The 25176-nt window shown below is 39.3% G+C and overlaps 1 protein-coding gene and 1 long non-coding RNA gene across 2 annotated transcripts in view; both read left to right on the top strand.

Moving 5' to 3' along the window:
* LOC107590147 (uncharacterized) overlaps nt 1–20090 on the top strand; it is a 63795-nt gene extending 43705 nt beyond the window's left edge. The window contains exons 2-3 of the long non-coding RNA XR_001609750.1: nt 48–225; nt 20005–20090. This is a non-coding gene — a long non-coding RNA (uncharacterized lncRNA). The remainder of the gene's footprint in view (nt 1–47; nt 226–20004) is intronic.
* A 1353-nt stretch (nt 20091–21443) lies between these two features.
* The window catches only part of LOC107590145 (forkhead box protein P4-like), an 86264-nt gene continuing 82531 nt past the window's right edge, over nt 21444–25176 (top strand). Inside the window, exon 1 of the mRNA XM_016278752.1 lies at nt 21444–21532. The gene's annotated coding sequence lies outside the window, so the exon portion shown is untranslated. The remainder of the gene's footprint in view (nt 21533–25176) is intronic.

The raw sequence follows: 25176 nt of genomic DNA, 5'->3' as shown, positions 1-25176 counted from the left end.
TCCAAAAATGCTTGATGGTCAATCAATATCTGCTATTTTATCCCAAGGTGCCACGTGATGATGGTAGAATCAGCAACTGAGACCATTCGAACCACACCCTCCAATCAAAATGGAGTCAGCAGTCTAAGCAGCCAATCAGACGGCGGAGGAAGAGAGGGAGGGTCCAACGGTGACACCAATGGGGAGATCAGCCCGGTGGATTTACTGCACCTTCAACAGCAGCAGGTGTGTGTGTGTGTGTGTGTGTGTGTGTGTGTGCAATAGACCCCAAGTCCTCTACCCAGACTTTCAGGAAGTGTGTTTAGCTGTTAGTTGTTTCTTGTGCAATTTCCACGTCTTGCGTAAACTATAAACAACCAACTATGCGAACGAAACTGTATTGCATTGGTTTCAACATCTCAAAAAGTTTATTTGTGTGGTGTATAGTATTACAGCTTGTCATTTAATGGAAACAGTATAAAATGTTAAAGGCATATTTCACCCCGACATGGAAATTTTGAAAATAACTTATTCACATCCTGTGTGACTTAAGTTGTTCTGGTTACACTTTATTTTAAGGTGTCCTTGTTACAGTGTAATTATACATTTAAGTACTGAGCAATATTAATTAACTACATGTATTTACTATATTGTTAGGGTTAGGATTAGGGTTTGTCTTAGGGTTACTTGCATGTAATTATGCATAATTTATTGTTATTGTAATAGTAAGTACATGTAACATGTGCAACAAGGACACCTTAAAATAATGTTTTACCGATTTTTGTATTGATGTATTTATTTATTTGTTGCAAACATCACATATTTAGAGGTTTGTAAAAATTTGTATTGCTATCATATTATTTAATTATTTTACAATTAGATTAATTTAGATATTAAAGGTGATTATACAGATTATACACTAGAGGTGTATTTAAGTCATTGTATAAAGGAATAACGTGTTTAGTAATAGATCTGGACAGAAAAATGACAACAAAATTGCTTTTCTTTATTTACTAAATTTATGTCTGAAACCTCAAACAATTCATTCTTATGAATCTGATCTTTTTTTAGTGAATTGGGTAATCCAGTTCACTAATTGATTTGTTAGTGAATCACACAGATCGGAATCTCCACTGAATAAATTACCCATTTGTAGCAGCCTGTGTCTTATTCAAAGTTATTATTTAGCTTCAGAAGACCTGACATTTTGGGCCTCACTGATGATACACAGTCCAAAATTTCTCTATTTGTGTTCAGCGGAAGTAAGTTGTACAGGTTTGGAATGACATGAGAATGAGTCAGAGATTACTTTCTTGGGTGAACTAATCTTTTAACCAGATCTAGTCCTCAGGCTTCATATTTCCATGAGATCTTCCAGAACTGCACTTGGCGATTTTATGTATACTCCTAACCATAGTTCCTGTAGATAATGCAGACTCTACTGAAATCCTCACACTTTAGGTCCAGTTCTAGCAGCAGTCTCAGCCTAGCCTGAGTCACAATAATCCTCTAAGCGACTGTTTTATGCAGTGACACGTCAGCGTGCAGAGGCTTGTGCTGTTTTTGCTCTTTGGCCTATGCGTCAGTGTCTTCCATATCCAGTTTGTCAGTTGGAATTTCCTCACTTCCCGGACTTTCTTGGCTGAAATTATTTTTTTTTCTGTCCACACTCTTCCCTAAATGCATTACAGATGCAGAGGGTAACAGGACCCCTCAACCTCGTTATCAGTGACTACGTTTACATGGACATCAGTAGTCTATTTACCTTATTTAAATAAGCCAATATTATGATTATGGTGTTTACATGAGTTGCTTTTAGAATATTCCTTTCATGTTCCCGTTTTACATGTTATCGTACATAGTTCGATTAATGACACACGTCATTACGTCACCACGTTACGCCATCCGACGTACCCTCCGGAATTTCACGTATAAACATAGTTCGTCTTCGTGATGATGCCATGTATCGTTTTGGGCGTTTCATTTTTAATTTTATGAAAGCTTCAAGTGCAGTTAATTATTTGTATGTGCATACAGACGATGGCGGTGTTGAAGCTCTTTTATTTGCCGTCAAACGGTTAAGCACTGCCGTGTGTGTATCCTGTCGCAAAATGCAGCGAAAAGTCCTGCACGACGTTAATAATGTGATTATGGTGTTTACACGTCTATACTGCACTTCAGTAATGCGACTAGGGATATGCCAGTATCAAATTTTCATGTTGCGATTAATTGCAAATGATTTTATTACGGTATACGGACAATAAAGAATCAAAACACTTTCAAACAATATCAAGGGCATGTTGACTCCAGATTAAAATGTTAAACATTTTTTGAAAATAAATAGCCTATTAAGTCTAAATATTTAAGTATTTGGCGCTGTGATGAACATAATAGCAAATACAAAAATTTGAATGGCTGTTTAAATAATTTAAACACCTTTCAGAAACAGAAAGTAGTGCTCACATGTTCCGCCATGTGCTTCTCGTCCACACTTATTTACATCAGAGTGCACACGCGTCTTTCATGCAGAATACAGCGGTGTTATGCATTTTGACCAGTTGATGGGAAAAGTATTCTTAAAATGCATTCAAAATTCTGAATAATTTGTAATATATAATTATTCACGGTATTTAGAAGTGCCCACGATAACAATATCGTGCATATTCATTACCGTGATATATCGCATTACCGAATACCGGCACAAGTCTAAATGCGACTAAAATAGGAATACTCCACATGTCTTAATTCAATTTCTGTTTACTTCGATTATGACTTAAGCCAGATTAAGGTAATCAAAAATCTCTGTTTACATGGTAGATTCTTAATCAGAGTATTGTCTTAATTGTATTAAAATTAGATTATTGTTGTCCATGAAAACTTACTCAATGACACAGGCACACCTGTTAACAGTAGGTGTACCCCGAATAGTCAAAGATTCGATACTTCGATATGAGGAGCCCGATTTGACTACCAATCTCACAGTCTTAATTTTAACTATCTATTAATCAAAACATAAAACATTATTTACCCCGTTTGTATCTGCGAGGCATCCATTACACATTTTCCCTGTGTGTTAACGTCAGTAATTATGGCTGTCGAATGTCTGACTTGACTCTTGGTAATGTATTTTGCCCCGCCCCCAAAACATATGATTTGATTATCAGTCGAATATCGGCTAGATTCGAAAATTCCGATTCGACTATGAAAATCCTTAGTCGGGGACACCCCTAGTTAACAGATCCTATGTCTTAATGTAATATTGATTAACTATTACTAAAAGAGGACTCTGTTACGCCAAATTATTTACCTCTCCCGATTGATTTGGTGTGTAAATCTAAAGGACCTTTGACACTGATGTCCTCTAATATTTGTCCTCATTAACCCTCTGATGCTGGTGAGAAATGCTATTCATGTGTGTTGCTACATCCAAACCACAGTGGGCGATCACCTTTGACCCTTACCCATAATTCTTTATGACCGTTCTCTTTATATAGTCATTGTGCTTGACTATATAGTGAAAGTGAAGCACTGAGTAACTCTAATAATATATAAAATATTATATAAAATATTTTTATATCATATTTTAAAGCAATTATATTTTATGATCATTTATATTTTATAAACTTATTAATTGAGGCATCAAAGGGCTAAAAGACCCACACACTATGTATTTCATGCAACAACAAAAAAAATACTTCATTGAAAAACTAAAGCTAAATGGTATAAATCTTAATAAAAAAGGTTAAGGTCTTGATTCAATAGTTTAACCATATATTGTCTAGTCATTGTAAATGAAAAAGTGAAATTTTGTCTTTCAAAACAGTAATGTTCAGTCAATTTGTTGCCAATGTGATTTTTTTTTTTTGTGCCTCCTTCAGTCAGATCTTGCAATTCCTGGAGTTCCATAAGAATATAAAAATGGGTTCTTAGTAATCTGACCACTGGAGTTGCTCAAAAATTGACACGAGTAACCAGTGAAGTTGCTTGGAGAGTAGAGAGTTCATGAGCAGAACAGGAAAAGAGAAGGAAAAAACTTGTAAAATAACAACTACTTTGCATAGTTTTTTCTGTCACTTGAAATAAGGGCTTGAAATTGTAGTGAAGGTAATGAATGTGAATGTTTGCACTCCTTGGCTGCATCCTCTGTGAGTATGTGTGTGTGTGGAAACTCCCGCTGAGCGAGCATGGCTTCACCACACACAAGGAGGCCTTTCTTCCCAGCTCTGCAGTCTGGTGTTGGTGCACCTGTACATGGTCATGTGAGCCAAAGCCTTTAATTAGAGAGAGAAATTGCCAGTTCCTTCTGTTCTAAACCATTTCCAATGTCAAACATACGGCCACCGTGCCCTCGATGCCACACTCTGTCTCTCTATTTCTCTTCCTTCCTCTTGTCCCTCTTTATTTTCCTTTTCCACTTTCTCTCTTGCGTGCCCATACTTTTGGTCTTTGGTGGCAGCAGTAGCTCTTTGTAAAAGTAATGTTAAAGACATTTTACATCACGGTTTTCATAATTCATATGTCTACAAGAAGCTGACAGCTTAACTATAACACTATATGATAATTATGCCATAGAATGTTGGCTTTTTTGAGGTCAGAAAAAAAGCTTTTGTGTAGTTGTAAACTGCAATTGAGCTGTATTTGTTTTGAGAGGCTCTCATAGTCAGTGACTTTTCTTATAATTGCAACTTTATTTCTTGTAATTTGCAATTCTGCAACTGCATTTCACGTAACTGTGACCTGAAAAATCTTACAATGTTGCAATTGCTATTTTATCTCACAATTATGGCTTAAGTCACATTTATGAGAAATTACAAGTTACACAGATATTATTTAAAAAATAGATGTTATATTTTTTTTTTCAGGATTTTTGGCAGCAGCTTGTTATTCCATTTGAGTTGTCATACAGTCTGACTAGAACAGGTCTGAAGTTTCACTTCAGATGCAAAATATGCCACACAGAGACCTTCAGTGGTACAAATGCTGTAGTCACTCTCTTTAAGGATATTTATTGTGGTTACTTGCCTATAAATGCATGTGTACATGCCTGTGCCAGCATTTATGTGTAGGTGTATTTTATTTCTCCTTGGCCTTGAGCCTTATGGAGTGAGGCTCCACACACCTGCTCATCTTCCAGTAGCAGTTTTATACATTTACTTCAGTGTTATTTGAGTTGCTCTACAGACAAAAAATAAATACAAATCTGAAAAAGTCCCCAGGCCATCTTTTTGATCTGCTGTCACTATTTAATGTGTCAAATTTTACATTTGGCTCAAATGTTTTATTCATTTTTCAGCCTCTATAGTCACTTGACAATAATTAGACTTTGTGACTTGTTTTTTTCACAACGTTTGTTTTTTAGACTGAATGAAAATCACGACTTTTTTATGCAGGTTGAGTGAATGACATTCCCTAACCCCTTTGTCCACTGAGATATCCCAAATGTTCTTCTCATTTCTTCACTCCTCCTCTTTTTTCTTCTTCAAACGAGATGTAAGTTTTGTGCCAGCAAGCGATGCAATATGCCCTTTGATATGGGTGACAACGCCATAGAAATCTGCCTCCTTTATTCCATCTCAGATGGCCATTGTTCATAAGAATCTGAATTAGTTCATCATCAAGTTCCCTCATTTGATTATAAATGAATGGAGAGTTTGGCCTTGAAGCCAAATGACTTTAATGAGGAAGGCTCTGAAAATGGCAAAGCAAGCAGTAAAGTGTTATCATGGCAGAGCCTCCTAAAAAGTCATTTATCAAGCTTTAATGTCTTGCTCCGCTATCCTCATCTCTTACAGATTTTTTTATGGAGCAGGTCACTATAAAGCCCTGCAGAGATGGAGGAAGGTATTGAAAGAGATTATGGCTTGTTTCAGCAAGCCTTTCCGAAGCCCCTTTCATGGAAATGTTGTGTAGATTCTTCGATGTATTGACATATGTCAAGCTTTAAGTGAAGTCGTACTCTAGTGTCATTATGTAGGTATCGTGATGTACTTCACAAGGTTGTTGCATAAAATGTTAATATGTTAAATTAAATGTATAGTCATAGAGAAGCAGACAGGAGGGTAAAATTAAAGTTATGTATTTATTTTATAATATTGAAGGGGTTGTGACTATTTAAACATCCCGCTCCAAAAACGGTTCATTTGGATATTGTGGGATTTGTGAAGAATCCCAGCTTCAGGAACTGTGCTGTGCCATACTTATTTTATTTAGAAATGCATTTAAAAAAATATCACCTTAACCTAAGTAAACGCACTTCTGTTTCGCTGTTGATTCTGTTTATGGTCTAGTCTAGTGTAGTCTCTTCTTCCAAGCCCAAATCTTTCACCTGGAAGCAGCACAGTGCACCGATACTGGTTAAACACCCTGCCAAGAAGCGTTGGAGCAGAAAAACAGTCCCAGCTCCCTCTTTGCAGGCCCACGTTGTCAGAGCACAAAGCACTCTCTCCCTGGGCCCCTCGGGAGCCTGGGAGAAATCACAGGCATCTACAGACGTCAAAGACTCAACAGTCTTTACCAAACAAACAGAAGCCCAGCAGAGTGATGGAGAATGCGAGCAGAGGGAGGGTGAGATGGCGAAAGAGAGCGCTGGGATGGGTTTGAGTCAGAGGAATGGAGGCAGGCATCTCGGGAGAGGAGGGGCTGGTGGGTACAGACAGATATGAGGTAGCCGAGTCAGAGAATGAGTCGAGCGATGGGGGAAAGTGGGGCTGCTGAAGTGGTTGGAGAGAGGGAACCAAGGGAGGGAGGGGGGAAAGAAAGTGCAACACTGAGATGTGTCAAGAAAGGGCGCCTGGGCCCCCCTGAGGAATGTTCCTTGTCTGCTTCACAACCCCAAGACCAGCAAAACCCTTTGCTTTGTAGAAAAAAATGCAAGACAGGAGAGGTAGAGGAAAAAAAATCAAGAGTGCACACTAGTGGAGTCCTTATAGAATTTCATCCTCTTGTTGCACAAAGCCAGGAATCCAACCAAGGGTTTTCTGTTTTTCAATCCCTCGAGTGTTCTTCACTTCAAATGGTCCCGCTCCGCAGCCCATCTACTGCTACTGCACCCTGGGCAGGGGGAATGGCCCTGACAGTCCCTTCTGCTGCTCTTCGTTTCTTTAATAGGGAGGTCTTATCTCTCTCTCGCTCTCTTTAGGGATACAGTAGACCTGTGGTTTCGCTTCAAAGCGGCCATTTAGATAGGATGTGCCCCAAATGGTGCGTAGCAGGTTACAAACATTGTTGGGTCAAGACCAGCTCTCTTGAAGCACCCTGTCACCCATCCTTTTGCTACTAGTATGCTGTTTAGTATCAAGAGAACCAATTTCCCTTGAAGTTTTTCCAAGTTCTTCAGAGTATATCTCATCCTGCTATGTGAGTGATGAAAGCAACATTCACTTAAGCAATCAGATATATGGCTTTTACCAGGTGGACGATAAAATGGGCAAAACTTTCATAAATTAGTAACATTTCTAAAGATCACAGGCCTCATTTATAAAACACGTGTATGATCGAATTTGATCATAAAATCATGTTTATGAAGTGAAAACTGATGTGAAAATGTTTTTATGCATTATGCTGTTCAAACCAATCGATTCAAATGACATGCTGGTGAACTGCACAGGCAAACACCACTCACATTTTCTCTTTAGAAATGTTAAATATGCTTAATCTGTATAAAGTTTGCATGAAGTTGTTTTTGTAGGAAAGTCTTTCTTTGTGAGTCTCTGGCCAAGTTTTACACTAAATGCGGCCTGTCAGAATGATGGGCCGTTTGGAGACCTGATGCTCCGGATCTTCTTTCAGATCAGTTTTGACCACTTCTGAGTTTTGGGTAAAACTCTCAAGAGGAGTGAGATGATGAGCAACTGCTTCCCTAATTAGTGGACAGTTGAGAAAGAGTAGTGCAGAATGGAGATGTGAAACACACCAGAGAGAAAAAAAAAGAAAGCCAGACTCCTCCTTTAGGCACAGACAAACACCGACAGCTTAACATTGGTTATGGTTTGGAGCTGATATGGAGACCACATCGTTGTAAAGCTCAGGCTCTTTTAATCAGATAGTCTACAGACAGGAGATAGCAGATTATATCTCTTCCTCTTCTCTTTCCCCATTCGCTTTACATTTAAGTCTTTGACTTTTTGGGAAAATGGATTTGTGTTGACAAGTAATGGGTCACAACGGTCAACTGTCTTATATTTATTAGATGTATATGTTTAGTTATGTGTATTTACTTTAATGGTTTACAAAATGGGATTTATCAATACATTGAAAGATATTTGACGTTTTATTAATTGTCATTTATGTATCTATGATTAAAATGAAAAATACAAATAAAAAGATTTAATTCAAATATAGTCTAAAAATAAATGATATAAAAGTTATTTTATTAAATATTCAGTATACTATTAATAATTATAATAATAAATGTTTAATATATATTTAAATAACTGTAACTTTTTTGTAGTTTTATAATTAGATCATAAGTGTTTCTATTTCTGTGTTTTCTCATGTCTTTAGTCGTGAGGGACATTTGACGGTTTGTCTTCCTGTAGTCATTGTATCACAACCCACCCCCACTTTTTATGTTATTACAACTCAGAATTACTCATGTCCGTGCACGTGTGACGTTTGCTTTACTCTTTGTTTTCTCTGGCACCGTCCACCATTAAGAGGCCATAATGGACTCTGTAAATTGGTTGTAATGGTAGCTTTAATTAAACTGTCCACAGCGCTGATGGAAAGAGCGGATAAAGGCATATAGATCTCAGATGTCTGGACAGATAGGCCATATTGAGTTGGATATCCTGATGGCAGATCATAGGTACCGGTAAGGCAGTCTAGACTCTCTAATTGGGTTTCTGCGTGTGAAATGCTAAGCACGGTGAGATAGGAAGTTTGGACGGTTTGACAGTCAGGGTGTTTGGCCTCTCTCCCGTCTCATTACCACCAGGAACGGCCTTCTGTTCAGCACTCGGTGGACAGTAATGGCCGTATCACGTCCTCGGTGTGAAATGAAGCTCATTTGACCAATTGCAGCCCATCGTGTCAGCAGTCTCAAGGCCTCGGGCCCACTAGCACGAACAGAGCCACTCTTTATCATCTTCCCTTCAAGCGGCTTAAGTCTAACGAACAAAAATGGAGGGAAAGGGGAGGGAGAGACTTAAATACAGGGATCATATCCCTTTTAGACAAGGATGCTAGGTGATGGGGGCCAGGCCAGACGCCAGCTTAATAACATCCAGTAAATCGAACATTGTCAGCCCATTGAAAGGTGTCATCGCTTAAAAGCATTCCGCACTTTTAATTGTGGCCTGTCTCATTGTACGGAGGTCAGTGAAAAAGAAAGGTCAAGCTGGGTCACGAAACGCTGGTGGTGACCGAGGTGCAAGGGTGAGGGGTTTTGGGGGGGGTGTTAAGGGAGGGTAGTTGCCTAGCATCTGTGGAAAACATCAATAGATGCCGCAGCAATACAAAAAAGACCTCCGGCGTGCTGCTTTCCTGTAGTACTATTGAAAAGTTGGTCTGGCTTTGAGCTTCTTACACGGTTAAGAAAGTATTTGAGAGGACGTTTCTTTACTTGTTTTGTTGTGTTGCCTCAAAGCTCAAGGAATGAAGAATATATGCTCTTTGAAAAGTCGATTTAGCTGAATAGCTTACCTTGATTACTAACGTTTTTGTTCTGGTAAAAGCTATTGTTTCGTTTGATTTTAATCAAAGTCGCTCTCTAGCATTGGTAACACGCACATTTCTATAAGTAAAGGTTTATACGAAGCGTAATGTATTTCACATGTGTTCAGAGATATTTCATATTCTTCATCTAATGATTTTTTCACACATTGAGTCCTAATTCAGGAATGTTGGAATGTCATATTTATGGGACGATAATAAAACTAATTTATGGCTTTTCCAGAGAAACCTTTGAGAAGGCTAAAGAGGGCCGCCGTTAGTGCGCATGTACATATGTGTGTGTGCTGGTATGCTTCTCTCTCTCTGTGTGTGGAGTCATTTTAAGCCAGCTGAAGTTCCATTGGGAGCAGTTGTGGCAATGCACAGTCACCTCTTCCTGTGTCTATCCAGTGCATCTGACTATGCAGAGCATCTCAGAAGGACTGCCAGCACAGCTGGGCTCAGATCAGTTCCAAACGTACAGCCAGACCACAGTAGCACTGTCAACCAACACAGATCACATTACAATAATGACTCACAAACTCATATGGGAATAATTGCGACAACAACAAGATGTGAAATTTGATTTTTGGTAATGTGTTGGTTGAAAGAATCAAAGCAGTACATTTATTTATTAATTTATTAATGTGTTTAATATTTTTTGTATTTATTTATTTTTAATGTATTTATTTTAATTAATTAATAATACATTTTAATTTTAGTTTTGTTTATTTCAAAGCAAAAATAAACATCGGACAAGTGTGTAATTTCTTCTGCTAGTAGCAAAAAATTACATATCACCTTCTACAATTATTTTTGTTTTAAAAGTCTAAAAGCAAACTTTCCTCTATGTATTTTTAAAAAAATTTTTTTAAATGTAGATACATTGTAAATATTAGGATAACATACTTTACAAAAAATTTGTGATTATATATTTGCATAGGGCCCCCATACATGAAATTCACTGTCACACTCTAAAGTTTTATTTAGCATTTTTCTCCATCATATTTTCACCTTCTGACTCCATTTAGCCTTTTGTTTTTGGCAAACATGCTCAAACATAATAGATTTGCACCAAGAAACACTCACTTCCCACTGTCTAAAGTGGTGCCACAAAGCCACCTTTTATTCCGTGCCTGTAATTTCCACGGCCTGGGCAGTTCATAGACAATACTTGAAGCACATCAAGCATTGACCTTCTTCTAGTCACCATGGCGATTATGAAAGATTCTCAGCTGGATACTAATGTGGGGGCATTTGGAGGTATAGCTCCCTCAGAGCTGATTGACAAACCACTGGGGAGGAGAGAAAGGAAGGAAAAGGAAGGGGACAGGAAAAAAAGAGGGCAGGAGAATGGATTTAGTGATTCGGAGAGAGCTTTGAGGAGTGGGAGGGTGAGATTTAGGTAATAGTTGAAGTGGAGAGGAATTGAGGAAGGATGGAGAGAATGAGGGGCAGAAGGAGGAGGGCGGCAAGGAGGGAATTTCAGTTTGAAGGGTTAGTGAGGCAGGGGGAGGGCATCTTTTACCCTGAGTACACTTCCTACTGGACTCCACGTCAGGAAACATCAGCCGTAATTGACGCTAATTGGCATGTGTTTTTGTTGTCTCAGCTTTAATCAACAGATGAGGTGGAAAGAGAGTAAATTGTCAAGGACTGGTGCTACTTCTAACTTCTTAAAGGAAAAGTTCCTCTAACAATTTAAATAGTCAAACACCTATAACTTTACTTCATTACATAAAATAAAGTCCAAAAGACTATTTTAGTAGTCAAACTTTGGAGGTCAGTAAATAAAATAATAATACCATAATAATAATAATAATCAATGACAGGATTTGATTAGTTAGTATTAGTTAGATTAAATGCCAATAAAGACTGTTTCAAGGCTTTCTATTCATCAAAAAATCCTGGATAAATTACATTTTAACATTTATTCAAATAGAAAACCATTATTTTGAATTGTAAAAATACTTCAAAATATTTGTATTTTTTACTGTATTTTTAATCAAATAAATGCAGCCTTGATGAGCACGCATCTACATAATGGGTTTTATGTTAGGATGATACATTAAATGATTCATTTAAATATGCAAATGAGAATGGCTTTTTGGAGCACCTGGTCAAAATATGTTTCCATTTTATGGAAAAAAGCAGCTTGGACGTTCTTCAAAATACCTTATTTTTGGTTCTACGGAAAGAGAAAGTCATATGGTTTTGATACAGGTGAACTATTCCTTTAACCATGGTGAATACAAACACACACACACTTACGTACTTACTAAGCCCAATTTCCTTGCCTTCAATGCCCACTTAGAACTCTCTGTATTGTGCTGTGTAATGCAGAGGCCTAACCGTACGCCATCCCAGAAGCCCCTGCTCTGTGCTTGGGATAAGAGACCCCTCCGCTCTCCATCTCTGTCCTCCCAACGGCCCTCTCCAGGCTCCAAAAAATGGAGAAACCCCCAGGGGAAACAAAAAGAAGATGAAGAAAAAAGCAAAAGAAATATGCACAGCGCCACTCTCAAAGTTGTTGCCCTGGAAACTGGTGAGGGAGAGGGACTGCAAACAATGAAGCCAGATCCCTTTTTAAGTGTTGCTAATTAGCTTGCCTCCGCTTGCTCTTTGTGTTTGCCATCTTAAAAAGAGACTAAAGTCAACAGGGAGAGGCGTCGGGGTAGAGAAGAGAGAGAATGTTGGTTTCTATTTTTCTTCTCCTTAATAGCCAAGGGTGGGGATAGAAGCGAGATGAAGGCTGCATTGTGCCGAGCGACGCGGATTGATGATATAGATTGATGCTACTGATGTAATTGAATATTGATGAAGAACATGTGAAACCTGCAGCTGGTTTGGTTTTGTTAAAGGTTTGCCGAAAGAAAGCGTGTTTGCTTTATCGTATTCACATGGTGCATCGTTGTAGAAAAAATCGTTGAGTTTTGGGAAAGGACACTACAGTAGTTGCTTCCTTTTCGCCATCAGCATTTGTGCTTAAAGACACGAGATGAGGCCTCATAGCACTCGGTACGATTTATTCCCTCCTAACTCGTCTTCAAACCTCCCCACTCCCGTTTAAACACAGATGGCAGAAACTTTCTATATGCTGTATGTTCTTTCTGGTTATTTTCTGAAGATCAGTATCACTTTAGCCACTACCAGGTATGAAATCAAAATCAAACAAAAAAACTTGAACTTTATTTTTCTTAGTTATTCTCCAAGCAAGCGGTTTTGAGTGCTCCTCTGTTTTAACAATACACCGCATGTGTCTTTTCTTCTAGCTAACTTGCTTTTGGCAACATCCCGAGCGTGTATTATTAATTTTTTCTTTATTAATATTAACAAAGAAATGCATCCCATATGTCTGGTTTGGACGGGAAACCCTGCTGCCAGTTAGTGCTATCCTCATCATGGTCAGTCTGTTTAGCATGTGTTTGTAGGAGGATGGTTTTGGACGGTGTCCCATTGGGCTAGGTCACTGAAACGGTGACTCGCATTGAACCCCAACACCTTCGTATTTCCCCGAACTATCCCTGCTGACCAGCTCTAAGATCTTGAAAATCTCTCAAATACGACAAGACCTTGAAAGTCTTGTCTTTTTCTTATTAGTTTTTGCAGTCCGCACAGCAGAGAGAGGTTGAAACCCTATCAAGTAGAACTTTGTTTGACTGCCAGAAGGGCGGTGTTAAGAAAACCACAGCAAAACTGCCGTGCAATTGCCATCAATTAGCCGGCTGTGCGGCTGCCGAGGCTGGAGGATTTCGAGACGACCCGTATCCTGAACTTTTCGAGCTCTCTCTCTCTCTTTCTTTCTCCGAGCTGTCTCAGTGTTGAACTCACGCTAATGTTGTGGCCCTCAGCACTACAAAGTGAGCTCACGGTGCCAACAACGAGGTAATGATGCCCAGAGAGCCCAGCCATAGTGGATTACACTTCCTCTTTCGCTCTTTCAGTATGGGACATGGGGATAAGTTACTGCCGAGAGAGACACCAGGTACATATGAGCTCATTTGAGCCTCTTTCACCATTCGCCTTCCCCTAATGAGTTCAACAGCCATACAATCCGTGCAAACTTTTTCACAGTTTTCAAAAACAAAATCTCTGATCTCTCTGACGCTGCTGCTGCTATCGTGTTGCAGCTCATATTTGCTTTTTTCCCAGCAGGCTTTTTGTTTTAACATTTTTGGGGACTTAGAGGTGAGCAACGCACATCTGGAAAGCAGCAAGGCAGCAAGTTTCAAACAGGTCCCCTTTGTGAAAAATAGGAAGTGAAAAAAACCAAAGCGGTCAGGCTTTTCAAACATTACAGCATATTTTGAAGTTTTTTCCTCCCTTAGTTTTATTTTTTTTATTGCCTTGGCTCCAATTCACCCTTTCCTCATTTTAATGGCCGATGGGAGTCTGCTGTAGCCATTTAAATTTAAAGGTTTCGCCGTAGCCTTTATATTGCGGAAACATTACATTAAATGGCAAAAAGGGACAGCGGCGGGTGTTTTTAGATGATTTCGGCATTGAATAATTCACTCGATTTCGCCATTTTCAGATGCGTGTTTTAATGGATCTGAACAAAAACAAATGTGACGAGTGACTGCGAACCGCATGATGGAACAGGAAGTGCCAAATTAAATCCAGCTTGGGCCAAAAAGGAGCGAGAGGGGGGGAAAAAAGGAGAGAAATATGGTCAGAAGTGCAGTTTATTTGTAACCCACCGTGAAATTGGACAGCTCTGCAGGCTACGACTGTAATGAGTCATGGGGACCAAGTTAAGATCTACGAAACCTTGGCCCGGGCCTGTAAATCCGATCCCGTCGAACAACCCACACCTCGTCCCGTAGCCCGGGGTGGACAGCTGCTAACAGGCCCAGTATGTCTGCCTGAAGCCGCTGTAGACGAAGCTCATTTGGTCACCAGCTGTGTTGGAGCGTTCCAGCATTAAAATAGAGCAAGTCTGGTTCTCAGGCAAACAATAATTCATCCGTTAGTAATTATTGGTGCGGATAGTCTCTCTGGAAAGTTAAGTTCATACTGGCCAGGCCAACACTCCGTAAGCGACGGTGCGTAACGCTTTCAATCGTGTGGACAAACACATCTGCGGTGGTAGATTCCTCTGGCAGCTGACAGTGATGCATTTGATACATTACAAGCAACCGCTACCGAAAGCCACGCTTCACGTAAATATGCCATTCAGATACAAAGCAATCCCACAAGTTGTCACACTCGTGAGTAATAAAGCGGCTGCCGTCAGGAGTGGTGAAAGGAAAGGAGCCGGGCGCATTGTGCGCCTGTAGTTACTCAGAATTTGAAGAGGTTGTACAAGCAGGTATGATTATTTTTGCCAAATCCCTCACATGAGTGACGTTTTGGATGCCAGCTTGCATTACATCTGTGTAACTTTTCTTTCATCTCGCCCCTCTTCTTCTTCTGTTTCTCTTATCTAATGCAAGCAAACAGAAACAGCTCAAGTCTTCATTTTTAGACACATTACAAGGAGAAAGCTGAACTTCCTAATTCCAGGAGGATCAAGCCTGAACCTCAAAAGAAGCAGCTTTTGGAATAGCTTTACTTTTCCTTTAAGGTTGAATGGCACCGGTTGGGGGAAAAAAGGGCGCCTTTGTCTTCCTCTCTCCACTCCTGATTTGGAGGTGGCTATCAAGCAGGGTGCACGCTGAACAAAAGCACCCGAGTGTAACAAGTCCTCCCGGTTTGTACCGCTGAAAGAAGGTTAAGTTTGGTTCCTTTTAATATCTGAGGTAAAGTTTGATACTTAAATAAAATCAACTCCATTAGGTCTCCGGAGCTTTTGTAATACTTGTTGCTTTTTGTTTTCTCATCATGTCTCTTTTTTATTTTTTTTGTGAAGAAGTTAGAACAAAAACATTGTTGTGTCAAGTCACAGTGTGTGACATAATACCCCAAAGCAGCTTCGAGTGCGGGTAAATATGCCATTTGGCAGTAGAAGCCAGAGTGCAAGTGGAGCATGTTGACGGGTTTATTTAAGAATTGCTTTTGTAATACTTGTTGCTTTTTGTTTTCTCATCATGTCTCTTTTTTTATTTTTTTTGTGAAGAAGTTAGAACAAAAACATTGTTGTGTCAAGTCACAGTGTGTGACATAATACCCCAAAGCAGCTTCGAGTGCGGGTAAATATGCCATTTGGCAGTAGAAGCCAGAGTGCAAGTGGAGCATGTTGACGGGTTTATTTAAGAATGAATTAAAAACGCAGCGCCGCGGCCCTAAAGGAGGCCACCACTGTTACTTCGTTGACCTCTTCTAAAAGGGTCCTCACTAGCCAACTATAAATAACTGCACATCATATCTAACTCTGATTGGAGGTCAGCACCGAGGTGGGGGTTTGATTGGTCGAGTGTGGCCAGCAGCAAGATCTGTTTCATAAAGTTGATGTGGACAGGCCAATAGGAAAGACAAATTTCATCTATTAGAGATTTCAAATGTTTCGCATAGAATGCAAAGACATTAAACAGACAACAATTGAAACTTTTTCTCAGAAAAAAGACTGGTTAAAGTCTCAGTAATCTCATGTGTTTTTGTGTTGTTTTATTCATATTTTTGGAATAGTTTTGAGTATTTTTATTGATTGTTTTAAGAAAAATACCCCAATAATCATTCATGGGAATTCTTGAGAAACTGTAAAGCAGCAGTGAGATCAAATTGTCATTTATATTTCCCCTACACCCCCCCCCCCAGCCCCCCCCCCCCCCTTCCACGACCCTGCTGAATTAAAAAATGCTCTGTTATTAAAGGCAATGTCAGGAGTGTTGATTTACGGGGGGGGAGGGCGATGACAAGTCAGAAGAACTCACACACTGTGCTGCTAAGGCCGCCAAGCTGGGCTCTGACCTCTTCACCCTCCCCTTCCCCTCTCTCTCTCTCGCGCTCTCGCTCTGGCTCGCCCGACCGCCCGCCCTGCGCTGCAATAAAACCTGTCTAACTCAACAGCACAATGGAACTCTTGTTGGACCCGGCCATCCGCGGCCTCCCTCATATTTTCTTTAAAGGTGCAGCACTCACCAGCGAATGCCACAAGGCTTTGGGGGAGAGAGATAAGATGAAAGTAGGTGAGCGAGAAGAAAGAAGCAACTCATGTTCACGTTTGAAATCTGGATGTGTTTTTCACTCCCTGCTTAGATGTATGGATGGAAGTTATAAAGCATTTTTTCCCCCTGTTTGTACTCCAAATCTTTTTTTTTAACTCCACTGTTCGTAAAAGCAATAAAATTGGCAAGTCAGACTCAATAGATTCTCCAGCCACAGAACGGAGCCTCTCCCCTGTTGCTCAGAGAGACTCGCCGCCCCAGACACTTTCATTCTGGGTCCGTTTAGTGCCGCCAGTCTCCGGTCCCGCTGCTGAGCTCAGTGCATCATGATTAAGACCAGCCGTACTGACCACTTGTTCATCACTAGGCATTGTGCCTTTCTCCTTAAAGTAATAGTTCACCCAAAAATTATGATTTTTTTCTCTCTCCCCTGTTTCATTCCAAACTCTTAATATTACTTTTTTGTGCAGCACAAAATGAGATTTTAGAATATCCAAGCAGCTCATTTCCATGCAATGAAAACAAGCTCCAAAAAGGCAAAAATAAAAAAAATAATTAATATGAAAATATTGTAAAAAGGTCCATACAATTTGTGTACTACATTCCAGGTCTTCTAATATTTCAAATCCCTGTCTTTTCCTCACATACTGTATTGTCTTTCCAAATTTCTTTTAAATTTTCTTTTCAGTGCAAAACAGACACCAAAAAGTGATTTATAATGGCAAAAATGAAAGAAAAAAAACATAATAAAAGTTCCTGAAAGTAATTTATAATGGCATAAATTACAAAAACATTAAAATATCATAAAAGCATGGCCTTTAATATACACTCTATGTATTATATTCCAAGTCTTCTAAAGCCGTTTGATAAATTTCCATTGCTTTTATGTTACTTGTATGTTTTTTCTTTATTTTTGTCATTATAAAACACTTTTATGGAAGTAAGAAAATAAGTCATGTGCTTTAATGGTGTTTTTTCATCGTATGGAAAAGAGCTACTTCAAAATTCAGCTCGGCGTCTTTTGTCTTTCACAAGAAAACAAATATAGGGTTGAAATTACATGAGGGTGAGTAAATGATGGTCCATGAAAGAAAGCATGAGACAAATCTAAGGTGGTTTTAGCTTAATAGTTAAGGCTGTACTGGAAACACAAATTTAGGGGTGGTCCTATTTAGGGGTGACCCAGTCACTGCCAAATTACTGATATCACAATCTATCACTATTGCACCCCTGAGCAAGGCACTTAACCTCTGGTAGTTCCAGAAGGGGCTGTGCATTAAATTAGTGCATTGTAAATTGCTTTGGATTAAATGTGTGCACTAAACAGCTACCATTTAATCCAAATAATTGTGGCATTTATGAAAATCAAAGAAGAGTTTATTAAAGTGGTAATCAGTGCGGCAGTTTTGTTCAATTGTTGATCATTGTTGCCAGACAACCATCTGGTCCAAGTTGTCTCTGGTTGTGTGTGTGTGCGTGTCTGTAAGAAGTAATTCACACCACATGCCATCAGTAGAGTGTATATTCTCAAAGCTAGTCGTAGCTGGGAGGTGCTGCCGGTCACTTTAGCTTATCCAGCCCTCCGCTGAGGTCATGTGCGCAGATGGAGGGGGGGTTGGGGGGTTCCTGCATGTGCGTGTGTTCACAGACGTGTGTGTGTGTGTAAGTGTGTGTGTGTGTGTGTGTGTACGGTGCTCAATTGTGACCTCAGCAAAGTAGCAAGTGCTCTTGATGCAGATGGTTTTCATCACACCACTGCATGTTCTCTCTCTCATGTGCCGATTGTATTGGGGGCCTCTCGCCTTTTTTGGCCTCCTCTCTCTCTAAACCCGCCACCACCCCCTCTACAATAAAAAAGACAGAGGTGTATCTCTCTTAAAAGGATTGGCACCATTTATTTAGAGGGTCCTGGACTGGGCTTTGTAATACACCCTCCCACACATGTAGCCAGTAAGTACTTCTGCAATTGATATAATGGCTATTAGCACTAACAGTCTTACTGATATCAGATCAGTGATAAGTGACCATGTTTTAAAGGGATAGTTCACCCAAAAATGAATATTCTGTCTTCATTTACTTAACTCATAAGACTTACCGTCTTCTGTAAAACTTTCTTATGAATATGCACACTGCTTTTCTCCTACAACAATAGCAGAAATTAGCAGAAAAACAATACCAGGCATTGTCAAGCTTCAAAAATAAAAAAAATTCTAAAATCTAATTTAGGTTTGACACAAAATACAACTAATTCTCACAATATTCATACACTGACACTCAAAAGTTTGGGGTCATTTTTTTTAATGTTGTTTTTTTATGCTTACAAAGTGATTTAAAAAAGCTAAGTAAAAACAGTAATAGTGTGAATTATTATTATTATTATAATGTTTTCTATTTTAATGTATTTTAAACGTAATTTTCAGTTGAAAACTAGGCCTTTTCACTTTTTTGTTTGTTCTTCACACAAAGCTGTTGCATGACTTGAAAAGACATGATGAAGATGAATTGTATGGACCACTTTTATGCTACATTTATGGTGCTATATCCCAACATGAGGATGAATCAGTGATGACAATGGTCATTTCTGGGTGAACTATCCCTTTAATGACAGTGAATTAAACCATAGATTTGCCTTCAAAGTGGGTTTACAGCTGGGTGAACTATTAAAGCTGGCTGAAAATGTATACAACTTTTCAGTCTAGGACCCTTTTTTTGGTTAGCATATGCATCAGAGTATGACTCTTAGGATTTATGTTTGGTGTCAGGTCTTTTTTCTTTTTCTTTTTTTAAAGAGGGCTTTTCACCCCCCTCCATCTTTTCATAAATCAATATTTACTATGTAACCTTCCTCTCTCTCTTCAGGGCCAGGAAGCAAATGTGCATCCTGATGGTGCTCTTCAAAAAGCTGTTTGCCCACTGATTTACTGTTGCCTGGTGTTTTTGTTTTGAGAGGCACATTTTGCCATTGGACCAAAGATCCTGTGCGGGTGCAGTCTAAAAAATATTGCCTTCATCTGTTTGTAGGGTAGCAAACCACATAGCAGGCAGCACAGTGGACAGATGATCTGAGCGAGTGTGAAAGAAAAGAATAAAGGGTGCGGTAGAGTTACAGAATTGTATTTTTCCTCTCTTATTCTGAGGAGAATGCAAGGCCCCTTTCTGGCTCTGTACAGGAGGGGGCCCCACACACTCAGGTTGGCGAACAGGTGGGGCCCACCGTGCAGTGCTAAGTGTATCTCTCCTGTGATTTTGAGGAAATTTAAGCAGAGTGTAAAGGTGTGTGTATGTGTGGTGCTCACCGCTGTGTTGTCCCTGTTTCTCGTGTCCACAGGCCCTCCAGGCAGCACGCCAGTTCATCCTCCAGCAGGCCACAGGACTCAACTCCCCCAGCAGCAACGAGATCAAACAGAGCCCTGTGCAGGTACGAGTGCCACACACTCAGATTTACAAACATATAGATACAGGCTCATACCATTAACAAACAGATGCAAGCATATTAATAAATAAATCATGTTTATGTCCTTTTCTTATTTACTTGTTTTGCTTTACCATTAGGGTTGGGCAGTATATATAAAATATAATGGTAACACTTTGGAATAGGGAACACTTATCTTAATAAACTTCTAATTTGCTGGTTATTAATAGTAAGGTAGTTGTTAAGTTTAGGTATAGGGTGGAGTAAGGGATCTAAAATATGGTCACGCAGAATAATGCACAAAATGATTATAAGCACTAATAAACTGCCAATATGCTATTAATATGAATGCTAATAATAGTGAGAATTGGTCCTTAAAATAAAGTGTTACCAATATAATGTATATATGATGATTTTGCTGGTGTTGAATCAAGCAACATCATGAAAATGATGCTTTTAATGCGTTTTATGTGAATTAAAAATTATTATAAAATTATTAGACTAATTTTACAGTACTTGACCTTATTTATTCTTTAAGAAAGGTTAATAGTTTTTCTGATATACACTTTTAAAAAGTTGATAAGTTTGATTCATTTTCTTGAATTATTTTAAACTGTTTCATTGAATCAATTCAAAACTCAGATTCACTTATTCATTTACATTGGCACACATACAAATTAAAATGAAAAGTGTAAATATTTTGTTAATTTATGGACATTGAATAGTGGAATATAATCTAATTATATAACCAAATAAATAAAAAATATTCAGCCCCCCCCCCATGTATCATCATATTTTACTTTCTCAGATCTTTGTCTATTAAAGTTCTCATTCTGCTTGTCTCCCATCCCCCCTATCTGTACTGTATTAAAGAGTTGAGTTGTGAATGTGGCTCTTTGTAATGAAGAGCTGAACAATGGCACATCTTGAACTTTATTTCTCATTGAGCAGAAGGTTAGCTTGAGTGCACGTTCCTGTAGCATCTGGTTTGGACCAAAGATCCTGTGCGGGTGCAGTCTAAAAAATATTGCCTTCATCTGTTTGTAGGGTAGCAAACCACATAGCAGGCAGCACAGTGGACAGATGATCTGAGCGAGTGTGAAAGAAAAGAATAAAGGGTGCGGTAGAGTTACAGAATTGTATTTTTCCTCTCTTATTCTGAGGAGAATGCAAGGCCCCTTTCTGGCTCTGTACAGGAGGGGGCCCCACACACTCAGGTTGGCGAACAGGTGGGGCCCACCGTGCAGTGCTAAGTGTATCTCTCCTGTGATTTTGAGGAAATTTAAGCAGAGTGTAAAGGTGTGTGTATGTGTGGTGCTCACCGCTGTGTTGTCCCTGTTTCTCGTGTCCACAGGCCCTCCAGGCAGCACGCCAGTTCATCCTCCAGCAGGCCACAGGACTCAACTCCCCCAGCAGCAACGAGATCAAACAGAGCCCTGTGCAGGTACGAGTGCCACACACTCAGATTTACAAACATATAGATACAGGCTCATACCATTAACAAACAGATGCAAGCATATTAATAAATAAATCATGTTTATGTCCTTTTCTTATTTACTTGTTTTGCTTTACCATTAGGGTTGGGCAGTATATATAAAATATAATGGTAACACTTTGGAATAGGGAACACTTATCTTAATAAACTTCTAATTTGCTGGTTATTAATAGTAAGGTAGTTGTTAAGTTTAGGTATAGGGTGGAGTAAGGGATCTAAAATATGGTCACGCAGAATAATGCACAAAATGATTATAAGCACTAATAAACTGCCAATATGCTATTAATATGAATGCTAATAATAGTGAGAATTGGTCCTTAAAATAAAGTGTTACCAATATAATGTATATATGATGATTTTGCTGGTGTTGAATCAAGCAACATCATGAAAATGATGCTTTTAATGCGTTTTATGTGAATTAAAAATTATTATAAAATTATTAGACTAATTTTACAGTACTTGACCTTATTTATTCTTTAAGAAAGGTTAATAGTTTTTCTGATATACACTTTTAAAAAGTTGATAAGTTTGATTCATTTTCTTGAATTATTTTAAACTGTTTCATTGAATCAATTCAAAACTCAGATTCACTTATTCATTTACATTGGCACACATACAAATTAAAATGAAAAGTGTAAATATTTTGTTAATTTATGGACATTGAATAGTGGAATATAATCTAATTATATAACCAAATAAATAAAAAATATTCAGCCCCCCCCCCATGTATCATCATATTTTACTTTCTCAGATCTTTGTCTATTAAAGTTCTCATTCTGCTTGTCTCCCATCCCCCCTATCTGTACTGTATTAAAGAGTTGAGTTGTGAATGTGGCTCTTTGTAATGAAGAGCTGAACAATGGCACATCTTGAACTTTATTTCTCATTGAGCAGAAGGTTAGCTTGAGTGCACGTTCCTGTAGCATCTGGTCACACACACACACACACACACACACACACACACAGATATATACAGACACACAGGAATCTTAAGAATAGTGTAGTGTGGAGAGCTCAGATCCATATTTGTCACTTTCAATACAATATCAGGCAAACCTACATGCATGACAATGTACGGTGTATTACTAAAGTATATACAGTGGGTACGGAAAGTATTCAGACCCCCTTAAATTTTTCACTCTTTGTTATATTGCAGCCATTTGCTAAAATCATTTAAGTTCATTTTTTTCCCTCATTAATGTACACACAGCACCCCATATTGACAGAAAAACACAGAATTGTTGACATTTTTGCAGATTTATTAAAAAAGAAAAACTGAAATATCACATGGTCCTAAGTATTCAGACCCTTTGCTCAGTATTTAGTAGAAGCACCCTTTTGATCTAATACAGCCATGAGTCTTTTTGGGAAAGATGCAACAAGTTTTTCACACCTGGATTTGGGGATCCTCTGCCATTCCTCCTTGCAGATCCTCTCCAGTTCTGTCAGGTTGGATGGTAAACGTTGGTGGACAGCCATTTTTAGGTCTCTCCAGAGATGCTCAATTGGGTTTAAGTCAGGGCTCTGGCTGGGCCATTCAAGAACAGTCACAGAGTTGTTGTGAAGCCACGCCTTCGTTATTTTAGCTGTGTGCTTAGGGTCATTGTCTTGTTGGAAGATAAACCTTCGGCCCAGTCTGAGGTCCTGAGCACTCTGAAGAAGGTTTTCGTCCAGGATATCCCTGTACTTGGCCGCATTCATCTTTCCCTCAATTCCAACCAGTCGTCCTGTCCCTGCAGCTAAAAAACACCCCCACAGCATGATGCTGCCACCACCATGCTTCACTGTTGGGACTGTATTGGACAGGTGATGAGCAGTGCCTGGTTTTCTCCACACATACCGCTTAGAATTAAGGCCAAAAAGTTATATCTTGGTCTCATCAGACCAGAGAATCTTATTCAGGTGTTTTTTAGCAAACTCCATGCAGGCTTTCATGTGTCTTGCACTGAGGAGAGGCTTCCGTCGGGCCACTCTGCCATAAAGCCCCGACTGGTGGAGGGCTGCAGTGATGGTTGACTTTCTACAACTTTCTCCCATCTCCCAACTGCATCTCTGGAGCTCAGCCACAGTGATCTTTGGGTTCTTCTTTACCTCTCTCACCAAGGCTCTTCCCCCCCGATAGCTCAGTTTGGCCGGACGGCCAGCTCTAGGAAGGGTTCTGGTCATCCCAAACGTCTTCCATTTAAGGAATGGAGGCCACTGTGCTCTTGGGAACCTTAAGTACAGCAGAAATTTTTTTTGTAACCTTGGCCAGATCTGTGCCTTGCCACAATTCTGTCTCTGAGCTCTTCAGGCAGTTCCTTTGACCTCATGATTCTAATTTGCTCTGACATGCACTGTGAGCTGTAAGGTCTTATATAGACAGGTGTGAGGCTTTCCTAATCAAGTCCAATCAGTATAATCAAACACAGCTGGACTCAAATGAAGGTGTAGAACCATCTCAAGGATGATCAGAAGAAATGGACAGCACCTGAGTTAAATATATGAGTGTCACAGCAAAGGGTCTGAATACTTAGGACCATGTGATATTTCAGTTTTTCTTTTTTAATAAATCTGCAAAAATGTCAACAATTCTGTGTTTTTCTGTCAATATGGGGTGCTGTGTGTACATTAATGAGGAAAAAATTTACTTAAATGATTTTAGCAAATGGCTGCAATATAACAAATAGTGAAAAATTTAAGGGGGTCTGAATACTTTCCGTACCCACTGTATATGCTCCAGTGTGCATGCTTTAACTTGGTGTTTCTTGCTGTCTGTAAGATATGCAGTCTTCAAGCCTGCCACGTTGAATTGGGCCAGTGGTGGTAACTGCCTGCTTTAGCACACTCGTCAAATGTGACAAGACACACTCACATGTTTATAGCAGAGTAAAACTGTGCTATCACAGTCATGAAACATGCTTCTTCCTGTAAACACAGTTGTAAGACTAACACAGACTGGCATATAGCTACAGATTAGGGTGCGCTATTATTTAGCCTGATAGAGATGGAGGAGAGAGGAAGACAAACAAGGCAACCCCTAATAAGGAACAGGAAAAGGGGTGGATGCAGTCAATACAAGCTCAGAGGTGAAAAGTAGAGAGTGCAAGTGAATGAACGAGAAACAGGGGTGTGTGAGAGCTGCCCAGAGTTTTCAAATCATCAATAATCCAGGAAGAATGCTAGCTGACAGTTTAAATGACCGTGTTGAGAGGTTTTCCCTTCAGGGTAATTAACATTATCAAGGAACAGCAGGTTACCTCGTTAGTGGCGCACTCATTTAATTAACAAACCACACTAATTAAATTGAACCCTGGGCTGAAGTTTGCTTCGGTGTGCTCGTTGAGCTAAAGAACAGTCAAGAAGAGGAAAATCAAGGGAACATTTTTATCAGAGTCCCTTTTTTCCACTAGTTGCTTTTTTGTCGATGGACCTTTTGATGATTGATGTGGCTTATTGAACAGGTTTCGCTTCTTTTCTGTTTAAATTGTGGTGTTTGATAAAGCAAGCATCACTTTTACCATTGCTTATACTTAGGGGATAGCTCACTTAAAAAGATAATTTACATAAAAATGTACTTACTGTCCTCTGTGGAACCAAAAGAAGATGAAAAA

Source organism: Sinocyclocheilus grahami, unplaced genomic scaffold (assembly GCF_001515645.1).
Source record: "Sinocyclocheilus grahami isolate Dianchi unplaced genomic scaffold, SAMN03320097.WGS_v1.1 scaffold125.1, whole genome shotgun sequence".
NCBI classification, from domain to species: Eukaryota; Metazoa; Chordata; class Actinopteri; order Cypriniformes; family Cyprinidae; genus Sinocyclocheilus; species Sinocyclocheilus grahami.
This window is presented reverse-complemented; position numbering and strand designations above follow the sequence as displayed.